We start from the raw sequence: 9,390 nt of genomic DNA, 5'->3' as shown, positions 1-9,390 counted from the left end.
ATGACGATGATGCATATGTGATTTATGTTGTCACTTGCATGAGATGTATGTTGCATGTCACGATGAGATTTGCATTAATGAGTGAGTATTGCAAATAAATGATATGCAACTAGTATGATTCGGCAAGATTCGTCCACCGTACGGGGTGGGTTGGACATGAAATGAGGGCTTGCAATTCTGAGGTCTTGAAGTCCTCGTCCATAGAATACGCCAAATACACAAAGAAAAGTGATGAGTCGAAGCCTCACTTGCAAGATAATAACTAAAATACACTAAAACACTGTTTATGTGTGCATGTGATCATGAAACCATATTGTATTCACTAAGCTTTTAGCTTATACTATACATGTATATATCTCAGGTGTTATTTGTCAGTAGACGATTTGAATGAAGAAAGACGGGACTATGTTTTGAATCATGATAGATTAGATATTTTAATTAGCATTGATTATGTTAAAGTATTTTACTCTTCAACAATTATGTAACGAAATATGTTAAATGTGGTTCGTATTTTGTTCATGACATAAGTTGTTAAGAATGACGTCACGGCGCTCGAACGAAAGAAAAAAAATCGGGGCGTGACACATAGCGTGTGAAAAAGGAAAACAAACAAGAGTTAGCTTTAAATCAAAGCAAATCTCTTCAATGATTGTGCCTTTTCAGCTACTAAAACATGGATCTCTTTGGTCTAGTCAACGTGCAATCTATCACTGGAAAGAAGTATACACTCGTCATTGTTGATGAGTATTCCAGGTACACATGGGTCTTCTTTCTCAGATCCAAAAATGAAGCACCTAAATATATCATTTCGTTCATCAAGAAAATAGAAGTACTTAACAACATTAAAGTACGAATTATTAGAAGTGACCATGGTACTGAATTCAAAAACAGTACTATGGATAACTTCTTTGAGAACAAGGGAATTTCTCAAAACTTTTCTTCAGTGAGAACTCCTCAACAAAATGGGGTCGCTGAAAGGAGAAATCGAACAATCATAGAGGCTGCTCGATTAATGCTCAGCGAGTCTCATCTCCCTACTCATTTATGGGCTGAAGTTGTCAACACCGTTTGTTTCACTCAAAACCGGTCGCTGATCGTCAAGAGGTTCAAGAAGACAGCTTATGAACTTTTCCATGGAAGAAAGCCTTCTATTAGCTTTCTACACATCTTTGGTTGCACGTGTTATATTCTCAACAAGTGTGACAAACTCGGAAAGTTCGACCCCAAAGCTGATGAATGAATATTTCTTAGATATTTTTCAGTATCCAAAGCCTTCAGAGTATTCAACAAACGAAGACAGACGATAGAAGAAACTATCCATGTCACTTTTGATGAATCTCAGTCAGCTAATTCAAAACCCATCTTGAATGATGATGATGAATTAGAAAATTGGATGTTCTCTCACTATGGACAACCTGAAGCTTCCTTCGGCGTTCCTCTCAACACAGAAGCCCCTGCAGCTGAAGATAATCCATTAATCATTCCAGTTACAGCTAGTCACTCCAACGTATCTTCTTCAGAGATCTTTGTTGTACCCATTAGCTGTGTTTCTCCTTMTACTTCAAACACTGATCAATCGGTGAATGAAATGCCTTCAGCATCTGAACCTATATTAGTCGCTGAATCTGAGGCTCCTTTAGCAATTGTTCCAATTGCTGAAGCCACTGCAGCTGAAGCCTCATCCTCTGTTTCTGAAGCTATCTACTCAGATGATAATCCTCTACCAGCTCAGCGATGGACTAAAGACCATCCAATTCATCAAATTCTTGGTGATCCAGATGCAAGTATTCAGACTCGTCGTAGTCTAGGTAATATCTGTCTCTTTGTCAACTTTATTTCCTTAGTTGAACCCAAGAAAATCAATGATGCTATCTCAGACCCTAGTTGGGTCCTTGCCATGCAAGAGGAGCTCATTGAGTTTAATAGGAACAAAGTCTGGTACCTTGTCTCATGTCCTTCTGACAAAACAGTGATAGGCACCAAGTGGGTGTTTCACAACAAGTTGGATGAAAAAGGTGTGGTAACCCATAACAAGGCTCGACTTGTTGCTCAAGGTTATAGACAAGTTGAGACCTATTCCTTTATCCATGACATTGTTATCCAAAGGGGATGGGAGTGATGGGTGGTATGGGCATAAGGGCATCATGAGCATCAAAGGCCATGTGGGAAGTAGGGATGTAAATAGGGAAAGGGGGTAGTGCATAAAATGGGTTGTTGAATCTATCAAATGCAATGGAGATGGGTGGGGGAGTGTAGTGCTGTGAAGTCAAGTCCACCATCCCCAAGTCAACCATGGGAGAATCATTGAACTGGTGGTGTGAGGTGTGTGTGTCCATAAGAGTGATAATATCGAAAGAAGTGATGGAATTCGGCCACTTAAGTAAATGAGTTGGGCCCTCATCTTCCATGAAAAATGCATTGAGATCAATGTCAAATAGGGATTCCTCACCAAGCATTTCTTGACTTTCATGAGGCTCAATAGGATCATTTTTTATGGTGTGATCACTTTGAGCACCAAAGGGGTGTGTGTGCTCAGGTAAAGGAGTGTCAGAAAGACTTACAATGGGATTTTGGTGGCATGTATCAAATTTTGTGCTTTCTGTCTTGCCAATATCTTGGGAAAGTGGCTCTAATGTAGGTGGTACTCCTGAGTGTTGTGCATCATCTTGGACTTCATCCTTGATCTTCATCCTTTTGGCTCTTGGCTTCCTTGGTTTGGGCTTAGGCAAACCCTTTGGAACATATGTTTCCACATCTATTGCATCTCCCTCCTCTTTGGTCATGGGCTTAGTAACATGTCCTTCGGTGGATCTAGTGGCTGGTCGACGGGCTTTTGGTTTAGGTTTAGGTGGAGGAGAAAGGGGTGGGGTTGTTTGGGTTGGAAAAAATAGTAAAGGTGGGGGTTGGTTGGGTCAAAACTGGAGGTTCATGGGTTGTTGATGTGAGGACAGTAGATACATGGGCTGTTGGAGTAATGGGAGTGGCTAAAGGGACTGTTTGGGTGAAAATAGTAGGTAGAGGAGTTGTTTGGGCAAAAGGAATGGTTATAAGGGGAGTGGGATAGGATAGGATTGATCTTAGCAACCATGGTGGTAGGTTAGCTAAATTGGTTGGAAGGGTGAGGGAACCCCGGTGGTGGTTGGTAATCCATGCTCAGCCTTTTCCTATATGGTGTTATGTGACCAAAAAAATCGAGTTTCTTGGCTTTTCCCTCGTCCTATTGATGTTCGAACCAAGCCTTAATGCTACCGCCTTCTTGATTGATTTAAGTTTTTTAAAAAAAAGGGAGAAGCGCCGTACTTGATGACCGAGGGCGATGATGGTGATGCGATGAACGGTCGACGATGGTGATGGGAGGGAAAACAAAGGAATAATGGCGGTGATGGTGTGTGATGGAGATGAACAGTGACTGTGATGACAATGGTGATGGGTTCCTCTTCTTGTACAAAAATCGGTTTGATGGAGAAGGGGGAGCATGTTTCTCGTACGGTTATGTGGGAAAAGAGGGGGAAAACACAAAAAGACAAATATGAAAGGACTATATATATATATATATATATATATATATATATATTTCTTTTTTTTCTCTCTTTTACCATTTTTTTTGTAAGAGCTTTGCTCTTTTTGACAAAGATTCCCCCCCCCCCAACTTAGATAGGACAATGTTCAAAGGGATGTCCTCCACCACAGTACACACATTGTACCGACTCAACAGTTGGAGCATGTGCGGTGGCTATGGATTGTGCTGCTTGACCATTTGTTAAATTTTTAATCAAGTTGGTTATTGCAGTCATCTGAGCCGTCAATGTTGTAAAAGCATCTATGTCATGAACTCCTACTGTTTTGCGTGGTACTAGTGCACGTGGATCTGCTCAATGTCAATTATTGTTAGAAATCTTTTCAAGGATATCATATCCATCATTATAGGTACTAGCTGTGAAAACTCCTCCTGATGAAGTATCGAGCATTTGTTTTGCAGTGAGATTTAACCCATTGTAAAATGTCTCGAGCTGTATACAATATGGAATGCCATGGTGAAGGCATTTTCTTAATAGCTCCTTGTATATTTCCCAAGCATCGGGAACTACCTCATCGTCCATTTGTTTAAAAAGACAAATTTTGTTTATGAACTTGGCGTTCCGAGTGGGAGGAAAATATTTTTTAAAGAACTTTTCTGCCATGCTATTCCAAGAATTCATAGATCCTGGTTGTAAGGAATTGAACCAAGACTTTGCATTATCCCTTAAAGAAAAAGGAAACAATGTCAATCTCAGAGCATGAAACAATGTTAATCTCAGAGCATCGTTAGATACTCCTGGATAAGAAGAGTGTCAGTTATTTCCATGAATGATTTTAAGTGTGAGTGTGGATCTGCAAATGGCAAACCACTGAACTGACCGTTGGTTTGCAACATATTAAGCATTACTGGTTTTAACTCAAAGCGGAGAGCTTCTATTTCTGGTCTAATTATCCCTGAATTTAACTGATCAAAAACAGGAACGACATAGTCCATAATTCCTCCATCTTTTGAGTTTGTCAGTCTGATTATTTTTTCAGCGTCATTCAATGGTGGGGGAGTTGTTGAAGTGGATTTTCAGCCATATTGGAAGAAGTTAGAGTAGATAATAACACTCTTTGCACTCTTCATCTTTGTCTGAAAGTTCGCTCAATATCCGGATCCAATTCAAAAATCTCTCTATGTGGTAGCCTTGTCATACACCACATCTAAAGTCAAGTAACAAGATGGTAGAAAAATCAAATATTTAGATTTACTAAAAAAAATTGTCTATTTCCCCGGCAACGACGCCAAAAATTTGTTACGAGAATTATATAAAATAAATATCTCAGACTGCTAACAAATGAAGACTAGTGCAAGTATACACTCATCAATCTACTATCGTCTTTTACAAGTAATAAAGTGGTAAAAATACCGAATATCATCCACGGCGAAAAAGGAATAAAAGTTCGTTTTAATAGTATAAATAAAGATATGATTTCAGATGGTGAATTCGAGGAAATATTTGTGGTGAGTTGATTAAACACTACTGTTGTGAACAAATAATAAAATAGAGCTTAGGGTGTAGGGAATCGTTAAGATATTAAACCGATTTTGAAGTAGATGGCATGCTACAACATGGTTCTATAGCATGCTTTGAAGTTGATGTCATCCCTTGGGATAATGACCTTCCCATCACCTCTGCACCTGTTGCTGGTGATGTTGAAGAAGAAGCTAATGAAGAAAACGATGATGAAGATGACTTCACCATTCAGTATCAACGTCCAACAACCGCCACCAAAAGAGTCGCCCTCAGGGATTCTGCATCCCAGGGGGAGCAAAGGGAAGAAGAGTCTGCTCCTTCAAAGAACCAGGACCCTATGTCGAAAGGCAAAGGGAAGAAGAGTCTGCTCCTTCAAAGAACCAGGACCCTAAGTCGAAAGGTAAAGGTGTCGCTAAAGAAGGGAACCTGAAGGTATTATTCAAAAACCCTCAACCTTTATATGAAGACTCTACCTCTCAGGTAGTTGTCACTTCCTTGTATCAACTTCATATTCCTTCTACTACCTGTGGTCGACTGGAGTGGGTCTCTAATAACCCTGTCTCCAATACTCCTACTAACCAGCAGATGGCTCAGCTTAAGGAGTCACTCGATCAGACTAGAGTAAAAATCCCTCTTCGTACCTATAGTGGTGGTGAGTTTGACTTCCTTTCTGAAGCTGAAAGACTCGAGGCAATTAGAGCTGAAGAAGAGCTAGAGCTTCAGAAGAAGCAGACTGAGGACAGCCTAAAGCTGGCCAAGTGACTAGCTGAAAAGGTTCTTCCAAAGAGAAAGTCCAAAAAGAAGGTGAACGTTGTCCAAGCCCAAGCTAAGCTACTCTCTCTTGCAGAAGTTGAACACAAGAAAAATCTGAAGCTGACTGAGCGGGACAAGCGCTGGAGCGAAGCAAAATTGAAAAACAGAATCAGACCACACCCGATCAAGAGCGTCAGCATCAGCGGACGATCCAAAGACGGTGGAACTCTTCTCTCAACGCTCATCACCAGGGACAATCTCGATGTCGTTACCGAGTACCCTTCCTACCTTAGCCAATATGGATACAGCGAATGGATGGAGATCAAACAAGCCATTCAGCGATCCAAGTCAAGATATAAGCCGATTAACAAAGACATCATCAACGATCTCATCAAAAGGATGTCCAGGTATGTCGCAGTCCCTAACAGACCATCTCTAAAGAAGGGAGAAAGGAAGAAAAGACTCTCCACTCCTAATGATGGACCATCCCTAAGGAACGAACATGAAACAAGGTTCTCCTTAGATGAGGTCCTGAAAAAACACGAGAGTATAGACATCTCTATGCTGAATCTTGATATGCAAAGAAGTGTCCTTATATACCCAACTTTGTGCACTTCAAACCTGAGTTAGGAGTTATATTCATTGACTATGAAGGTGAAGTAAGATTTCAGAGAATGTCTGAGTTACATCTATGCCCGATGGGACATCTGGTTTATCTCATGTCCTGGATAGATGATAACTTGCAAGGAAAGTTGTGGACCGAAGGATACGACGAGAATTTCTACGTCGAAAGAAGCTTGGAGAAGATGTACCTGGTTACATCTATCTAGATGACTTAGACTAGTTTATTTTTCTTTGTAATATTGTCCATGTATTGTAATCTACTTACTATGTCTACTTTCAGTGATTAATATTATGTTCTGTAAGTTTTAGATATGTACTGAACACCTTGTAATATTTCCTTTGAAAATAATATAAATGTTTTTGTACATCACTGAAAAAGATCCCTGAAAAAATAATAATAGAGACACAAGTCTATGAGTTTCATTGTTACTTTTCACATTCACTGACAATCTATGAGTCAGTGAATAAGCTTTCAGTTTCAGTTTCCATTCTTGTAACTTTTCTTTAATGTAACTTAACAAAATTCTCCAAGTACTTTATATGTTACTTTTCTTAAAGTCACTGAAAAAAAATCCCAAAATAGTTAAAGGGATATGTACTTTATATGTTACTTTTCCTTACTATTATTTGATAAGACAACTTTCTTAATGTTGTCTTGTTATCATCAAATAGGGGGAGATTGTTGATCCCCTATCTCATTGATTTGATGATAATCCCTTTTACCCTATACGAAGTATTTATGTTTTTGTTTTCAGTTCCAGCGATCATCACTGAGTCTATTCAGTGATCGCTGAAGAACTAGTATTGTAAATCCAATCAGCGACAGCAACACTTCAAGAAGACAAAACTCACACCAAAGAACCTTCAGCGAAAGTCGAAGACTGAAACTGAAGATTAGAAACTGGCGAGTACGTGATATGATGCGGTATTCAGTGATTACAACCTTGTCTACATATGTGTGAAGACTGCCTAAGCCTCAGCAAATGCTGAAGAGACCTTCAGGTTATTCCAGCATTCAGCGATCAAAATAAGCTTGTTGAGCACAATTGTTTTTGTCTTGTCCTTATACACAAAAAGGACAAACCCATACCCTTTCTAAACATTAGTACGTTATGGAGCCGATTAGTTGACTCTATTACCCACCAACTTTGGGAAAGGATGTCTGCTCATGAATAGGCTTTTGTACTATTCACTGTAGCAAAGGACAAGCTTTCCCCTTAGGGCTTGACACGCGTTCTAACCCTACCACGTTGCATTAAATGTGCATTTAATGCAATGGGTATAAATAGATGTGTTTTATCTCCATGAAGAGATACACTCTTTCTCCTCACTCTGAACTTACTTACGCTTAAGTAAAAGAACACACACATCTAAGAACAAATACGCTCATCTTCAAGAACAAGTTAGAATCTCTTTGTTGTATTGTAAACAGTTCTTTCCTAGATAGAATTTACTTTCTTCCAAGTCTTTAACAGCAAATCTTTTCTTTATTTGCTAAGAATTAATGTGTAACTTTAAATTGTTTAGATAGGTGTATTTGACTTAACTTTCCACAAAAAATATTGTAAAATCTGTATTGATCCTTCTTTATCAATATATATATTTTAAATTTGAAAAGTTTTCTGTGTTTATATTCATCCCCCCTTCTACAAACTGTTGTACACATCTTGTAGACCATAACGGGACTAACAAGCTTACAAAAAGATAATTTTTTCATGATTATCAACATTGTGCTTTCGCTATGCATTCTAATTATTTTTCATATTTCATTTTTTTTTATTCTTATTTCTTACCACATTAGCAGTATACTATGCAAATTTTTAAAACACCAAGTGTTATAGATTGTTATAAATAACTACATCAACCTTTAACGGGTTGCAAACTATATGGAAAGAACTATAAAATATGTATGACGCTCAGTTGAGTTAACCAATTGGTCATGTTGGCAAATTCATCTAATTTGAACCTTGAAAGGGAACTATTTGATCCAACTATGAGGTTGAGAACCAATATTGCAACATCTCCTCAGGTCATGATGTAGCAAGGTTCCCAACGCATTGTTGCTAAACATCAGCCTGAACTTCCATCCTTGCTTATTTTTAATCTGTTTTTAACATTTTCAGTAGTTGTTAACTGTCTCAAAAGCATTCCTTTGAATTCACTTTCTGAAATTACTTTTTAATTTTGACTTTAGATTACTTCTTAATTATCTCTCTGGGAACGATATTCGGTACTTTATACCACTTTGTTACTGTGTTCAAACGATAGTGGTCTAGCATATATACTTGCATGAGATTCCATTTGTTATTTTCAGGTTATCTATAAACCAAAGGACCATATCCGATTCTAAACAAACCACAGAGACCAACGGTGTAATTTATTTGAGAGCTACTCAAGCTTTCAGCTATCAAAATAGTTAGATTTTTCTTCAGTCTTCGTCCAAACCTACACTTAGAGAAAGGAGACGAGTGTTTCACTTCACTCACTGAAGCTCTGTGAGCTGAAGATGTTTGAAGAAACACCTTCAGCTTAACAATAGTAACAGGTTTGAACTTAGGAAGAGTGGGATTCTTGACTTTCTCAGGCTTAGAATTAATCTTCATTGATGATTTTTGACTTTTATGAGTTTTTCTAGATTTAGAAGAACTAGAGGGTTGAGGGTCAGAGGTTATTGGTATGGGTGTACATGAGTTGGGTTGAGTTGGGCGGTTTGGAACATTTTTACAACCTAACCAAATTATGGAGGTTTGAAAAATTCTCAATCCAGCTCAACTCATTCAAAAGTATAACCCAACCCAACCATTGCCGGTTGTGGCGGGTTTGGCGGGTTGAGCAGTTTGGTAGTATACATAAAATTGAGGAACAAAATACGATAAATACTACTAATAATATAAAAACAAAGTTATTAATTATTACAATCTTCCAAATATATAATTAAATCCTTAAGTCTTAGAATTAAGTACTTCAAATCGTC

At 38.4% G+C, this 9,390-nt stretch overlaps 1 non-coding gene across 1 annotated transcript; it reads left to right on the top strand.

Moving 5' to 3' along the window:
- The first annotated feature begins 4,026 nt into the window (after positions 1–4,026).
- On the top strand, positions 4,027–4,133 carry LOC112526172. Its single transcript, XR_003070507.1, has one exon. It is a non-coding gene; the product is annotated as a small nucleolar RNA R71 (small nucleolar RNA).
- The last annotated feature ends 5,257 nt before the right edge of the window (positions 4,134–9,390 follow it).

The sequence above is a fragment of the Cynara cardunculus genome, assembly GCF_001531365.2.
Source record: "Cynara cardunculus var. scolymus isolate 2C chromosome LG 13, CcrdV1, whole genome shotgun sequence".
NCBI classification, from domain to species: domain Eukaryota; kingdom Viridiplantae; phylum Streptophyta; class Magnoliopsida; order Asterales; family Asteraceae; genus Cynara; species Cynara cardunculus.
This window is presented reverse-complemented; position numbering and strand designations above follow the sequence as displayed.